The sequence below is a fragment of the Nuphar pumila genome, chromosome 5 (genome assembly GCF_984573655.1).
Source record: "Nuphar pumila chromosome 5, dmNupPumi1.hap1.1, whole genome shotgun sequence".
NCBI classification, from domain to species: domain Eukaryota; kingdom Viridiplantae; phylum Streptophyta; class Magnoliopsida; order Nymphaeales; family Nymphaeaceae; genus Nuphar; species Nuphar pumila.
Window position 1 is genome coordinate 55,024,668 of NC_143253.1, and position 6,675 is coordinate 55,031,342.

The window sequence follows — 6,675 nt, forward strand, 5'->3', positions numbered from 1 at the left end:
CAAAAACCTTTAGCAAGAAACAACCGAAGGAAACATGCGCACCATGATTAAACAAAACACTTTATTGCGTCGGGGGAAGCCCCTAAACCCCCCTCCTGTAAGGGCAAAATCTTTGAATCAGGCTCCACAACTCATCAAGTTGAACCATGCTACAGTCAGTTTGCAGGGCAGTCGATGCTTGATGGAGCAGTGTAAGATTTTCTGCTAGATGTGCACATAAGTTGAAAGAGAAGGGAGAGAGAGAGGGTTGATGTTCATGGTCTTCTTCAGGGGGGATTCCTTTCTTGGATAATCCTGCAGTGCATCAAGTTGAATGATGCTACCAATGCTGGGAAGAGCCCCCAAACCCCCCTCCTGTATGGGAAAAAACTATGCTACTCACGCTAGGAGGATCCCCCGAACCCCCCTCCTATAAGGGAAAAAACTCTGAATCAGGCTCCACATCTCATCAAGTTGAATGATGTTACCCACTCTAGGAAGAGCCCCCAAACCCCCCTCCTGTAAGGGCAAAAACTATGCTACACACGCTAGGGAGGAGCCCCTAAACCCCCCTCTTGTAAGGGCAAAAACTCTGAATCAGGCTTCACAACTCATCAAGTTGAATAATGCTATCCACGCTGGGAGGAGCCCTCAGACCCCTCTTCTGTAAGGGTAAAAACTCTGGATCAGGCTCCACAACTCTTCAAGTTGAATGATGTTACCCACACTGGGAGGAACCCCCAGACCCGTCTCCTGTAAGGGTAAAAACTCTGAATCAGGATCCACAACTCATTTAGTTGAATGATGTTACCCACGCTAGGAAGAGCCCCCAAACCCTTCTCCTGTAAGGGTAAAAACTCTGAATCAAGCTCCACAACAGTCAATGTGCAGGTCAGTCAGTGTTTGATGGAGCAATGTAGGATCTTCTGTTGGATATGCACAGAAGCAGAAAGAGAAAGGAGAGAGAGAGTGAGAGGGTTGATGTTCATGGCCTCCTCCAGGAGAGATTTTTTTATCGGATAATCCTGCAGTGCAGAGACTGAGTCTTAAATAATCATCTTCGGGGCACTTAAGTCTTTACAATCACTTTTTTTCTACAATCATTATTTTTTTGGCACCAATGGAGAAAAGGGTAATTAAGTCTTTGCAATCGCATCAAACTCCAATGTTAATTAATGCTGACAAACATGGGGATACGAGATGGTAGTGCTTTTTGGGACCCCGAGCATGAGATACCCTGTTCCGGGGGGGCATATAACCTGCTTGGCTTTGCCGATTAAATGAGTTTTGTAAGTTGTGCCAGTTCTAAGAATGGTGGCTACGAAAGGCACGCCTGACCAACCCCATCCGTTACTAACCAACCACTTCCTCTTCTCTCTCTCTCTTATATTAGAGATGGCTCTCCTTCAACCTTTGCCACTATCTCACGCTTCATTTTCATATTTGTTGGTGTCTTTTGTTACTGCACCATCACAGCAACCGTCTCTGCTACTCCGAATGGCTGCCCAAACTAAAAGCGCTCGCGTTGCTATCCTACCTAGTGCTGGCATGGGTCATCTCTCGCCTTTCATTCGCCTTGCCTCTGTCCTTTCCAGTCACGGCATCCATGTCACCTTCATCACCACCCTCCCCACAGTCACTGCTGCTGAATTCGATCGAATCGCCGCCTTCCTCTCATCGAACCCCGGCATCCATCCTCTGCCATTCCACCCCTTGCCCGTCCACACAGACAAGCCATCCAATCCCTTTGCTCTACAAACTGAATCAATCCGCCAATCCTCTGCTATGCTCTGCTCTCTCCTTGCAAACGCCGGCCCGTTTTCCACCCTGATCTCTGACATTGCCTTGGCATCATGCACATCCGACGTCGCTTTATCCCTTTCGATCCCCAACTACATCTTTTTCACCTCCTCTGCCACCATGCTTGCACTAGTAGCCTGCTTCCCAGCCATTGCTAGCACCGCAGCGGAGTTGCAGATAACCGGCATTGCTTCGTTTCCTGGCTACTGCTTGGACCCAATTCTCAGAGATCCCAACAACCTCTTCACTAACCAATTCATAGACAATGGAAGGTCACTCTTGAAGGCAGCTGGGATCTTAGCCAACACACTGTACACAATCGAGGATGCGACGGTGCAGGCCCTCAACGATGGCGCAGTGGTTGCAGGGTTGCCAAGGGTATTCCCCATAGGACCATTAATAAGCCACCATGAAGCCATGCCTGACGGTGATCATGTACTAAAATGGTTGGTGGGGCAGCAGGAACAATCTGTGGTTTATGTTAGCTTTGGTAGCCGTAATGCGTTGAGCCCGGATCAGAACATGGAGTTGGCAATCGGTTTAGAGAGGTCTGGATGCAATTTTTTGTGGGTGATCAAGACAAAGGATGTTGATAGGGAAGAGGATGCACATGGAGTGGAGGAATTGTTGCCCGCAGAGTTTCTTGCGAGGGTGAAGGGAAGGGGCATGGTTGTGAATAAGTGGGTTGAGCAAGAGGGAGTTTTGGCTCACCCTGCAGTTGGTGGGTTCATAAATCATTGTGGGTGGAACTCAATCATGGAGGCAATGTGGCATGGGGTGCCCATATTCGCTTGGCCCTTGAGCGGGGACCAAATGCTCAATGCCACGGTTGTGGAGAAGAGTGGGTGTGGGGTGTGGGTGAGGAGTTGGAGAAGGGGAGAAGAGTTGGTGAAAGGGGAGGAGATAGGTGAGCGTGTGAAGGGGTGGATGGCTGACAGACAACTAAGAGAGAGTACCAAAAGCATCAAAGAGAAGGCAAGGAGAGCAGTTGAATCAGGAGGGGTGTCACATACAGAACTTGTGGAACTCATGAGGAGATGGAACGAAGAAGATCACTCCCATGAGAAGGATAACTGAATGTAATCTTTTGCATCTACAGTCGATACGTCATGTGATCCCGATGCTTGTCTTCATGTTCCTCTATGTTAATTTCCAGGTTAAATGGTTTGTTTTGTTTAGCCATTAAATGCAAAGGATGTGAGACGCCTCTCTCTCTCTCTCTCTCTCTCTCTCTGTTCGATGGGTATATGTCTCCAAGCTTAACATATTGTTCAATCTAATTTTCATTGCATAATTAAAATGTCAATTCATGATTTTGCAAATTAATCACTATAATGGTTTTCTTGATTAATCACGGTTTGAGAACTCATAGGTCTGTTTTGAAACTGATCTGTTCTACAACAAACCAAAACCCTTTTTCCAACGTTTTGTTCCCACTTGTGTGACTGTCGAGAAGTTTTTAGGGGACAGTTCCGTTTCAGTAGGGGGTCAAGTCTTATAAGGAAAAGTTATCAATATAAACCTTCAGAGTTCCGATCCTACGACACTCATCTGCACCCTTACACACACACTCTCACTCTCTTTTCTACCGTTGCTGGTTTCTTTGAAACCCACCATCATAACGCTCCATTTGGTAGAGCATCACTGCTGCAGCTGCACCAACATTACTTTTTGTCCTACGAGAGAGAGAGAGAGAGTATTTACTATTTTTTAATACTTTTTGGTATTTTTAATAAAAATATAAATTTATAATTAAAATATCAAAAACTGATTTTTATTTATTAAAATATTGAAACATTTCGTGTCCCTCGTGTCCCATTATCTGAAAAACTTTTGAAGTCGCAAGTCTATAGCTTTTTGGTAAATGATCCTACATAGAATTTTGGCATTTCTTTAATTTCATTATGCCACATTTACTCCGAATCTGACTCATTTTCGTTGGATATGGCCTAGTAAGGATGATATTCAAATGAAACTGAACCTTATTTTAGGTGTTTTTAAGACCACCACCACCTACAAGGCCATGTTGCGGGGTGTCAACGGGTCGGGTTTATTTCGGACTCAGGTGGAACCAGAATCAGACCCAGACCTAGTACCAATAGGACCCACTATAAGAGAAACCATACTGGATCCTATAAGGATTACATGAACCAGACCCAGCCCTTACCTGGTAAAATAATATTCTTTTATCTTTTTTTGCATTAAAAAACCATACCCCGATCCATATATTAAGTGGACCCTTCAGTTCCGGCTCGGATTCTAATCAGACCTTCTTATTTATCACCAAACCCTGACCCTATAGGGTTTGGTACAAGTCAAGTTCAGGTCAAAACCGACCCATTGACACCCCTATGTCAGTCCCACTTAATCATGCTAGCCTAATTGGGTCTCGGAGTTGGATTAGGCGCCTTTATAAAAATATAAAACAAAATGAGAACCTTTCGAGAGTTGGATCCTCATAGGATCCAGTTCAAGAAATCATTACAACTTCAAGCTATTTAAGTAGTTAGTTGGGTCAAGCAGGCTTATCAAACGGAGCGTGATCTTGGGTGAACACTTCACTTATATAAGTGTTCAGCCCTTTTAAGAGGCGCCGTAGGACCCCTCTTTTTAATAGAAGGGGATCCACTAGGTGGCAACTAGGGGTGTCAATGGGTCGGGTTTAGTTCAGACCCAGGTAGAACCAGAATCAAAACAGATTTGAGATTATGGTACCGAGTCCAGGCCCGAGTCTAATTGAACCCCACCATAAGAAAAACCATACCCGAATTCTATAAAGAATACATGAACCAGACCCGGACCATACCCAGTAAAATAATATTTTTTATCAATTTTACATTGAAAAATTGCAGATCTTAGTCGAAACTTGGGTCAGGCCCGAGTCTGGTATAAAATTTCACAAACCATACCCGGCTTCCATGTATTAATCGGGCCCTTCAGGTCTGACCCAGATTCTAATCGGGTCTTCTTATTTATCACCAAACCTTGACCCAATAGGGTTTGGTACGGGTCGGGCCTGGGTCAAACCCGACCCGTTGACACCCCCAGTGGCATTACACTTTATAAGTGTTAGGCCCCGAACACTGGATCTATCCCACTTATCAAACCCATGTTAATGGGCTACATTGAACTAGGGCTATATGCAAATCAGCCACGGTCTTCACTTTGGTTTGAGCCCGATTTGACCCATATTGTCAGATTCCGGTAAAGGTATCCTAATCCATGTTGCACTTGACGAGATCCAAGTCAAGATCGGACAAGTGACTTCAGCTTTGTTTGTTTCATGCAACTTACATGAGAAAGTTTTGACCAGGGAACCCTAACATAAACAAACATCAAATCATCATTGTGAGAATGTGTCATGCTCTCAGTTTTTTTTTTCACCATCTACCACTTTTTATGCGTAAATCCTTTCATACCTCCTTTTCTCTGAAAGCTTTCACGACGAGTAAAGACTGAGAATTTAGAAATTCATGCCCATTCTCATTTAAAGCTTTTCCTTGATTTTATCTATTTTTATTCGATCTAATAAAACAAGTAATCAAATCATTACCAACACTACGATTTCATATAAGATTTTAGTCAGATCCATAGTCAACAAAAAATCTCTTTAACACGTCTTTTTCAATGAAGCTTTGAACTTTAAAAAAAAAGAAGATGAAACTCCATTTTTTACTGCATTTTAACGGAGAAGTGTAGAGTATAAATACTTAAAAAAAATGTTTTCCAAGAAAAACTCTGGTATGGACACAATTTTGTTAAATCTTGAGATTGGATCATGTGAATCTTGAATTCAAACACATAGGTCCTATACCCTAACTTGAATTTGAAAGAAAAATCTCATATACATGTTCCCAATTTTTACCTCATATTATAAAATTAAAACAAAAAAAATGATTGTGTTGTCTTTATAAAATAACACATTCTTCTAAATAACTCATAATTTACCAGAATCCTTCCCATGTCCAAAATTTCATATGCCCAACTTTTGTTGGATATTTTTACCCTTCTTCATATATAATACGACATTTGCAATTCATTTTTGCGAATGTCCCCAAAATGAGTGAACCTCCTTTAACTAATTTCTCCTGATATACGTATGTAAATATAGTATGACATTCGCAAATCATTTTTGTGAATGTCCCAAAATGTGCAAACCTTCTTTTACTAAAATCATATAAGGTCTAGACGTACATCGACAAATGTCAAACATTTGAAAAAGTCATACTATATTTGCAAACCTACGTTAGGAGTATTTAGTTAAAGAAGGTCCACACATTTTGGGGACATTCGCAAAAACTATTTGCAAAAGTCGTAACATATTTCCAAACATATGTCAGAAATGTTTAGTTAAAGGAGGCTTGCACATTTTGAGGACATTCACAAAAAAGGTTTGCGAAGGTTATACTATATTTGAGAACCTATATAAGGAGTATTTAGTTAAAAGAGATTCACACATTTTTGGGACATTTGCAAAAATGACTTGCGAAGGTCGTACTATATTTGTGGACCTATGTCAGAAGTATTTAGTTAAAAGAGGTTCACACATTTGGGGGACATTCAAAAAAATGATTTGTGAAGGTCGTACTATGTTTGCGAAGCTATGTCGAGAGTATTTAGTTAAAGAAAGTTTGCACATTTTGAGAACATTCACAAAAATGATTTGCACATGTCATACTATATTTGTGGACCTACGTCAATAGTATTTAGTTAAAAGAGGTTCACACATTTTGGGGACATTCACAAAAATGATTTGTAAAGGTCGTATTGTATTTGTGAACCTATATCGAGAGTATTAATATACGAATATCCTAATCTTCGCATGTGAATGTCCTAACGTTCGTTGGATGATTCACAAACATCCCATGTATATGTGAAACTTCTGACCTCATTTGC

The 6,675-nt window shown here is 41.8% G+C and overlaps 1 pseudogene; it reads left to right on the forward strand.

Moving 5' to 3' along the window:
* The first annotated feature begins 1,374 nt into the window (after nucleotides 1-1,374).
* LOC149837628 (UDP-glycosyltransferase 708G1 pseudogene) lies at nucleotides 1,375-2,856 on the forward strand (annotated as a pseudogene).
* The last annotated feature ends 3,819 nt before the right edge of the window (nucleotides 2,857-6,675 follow it).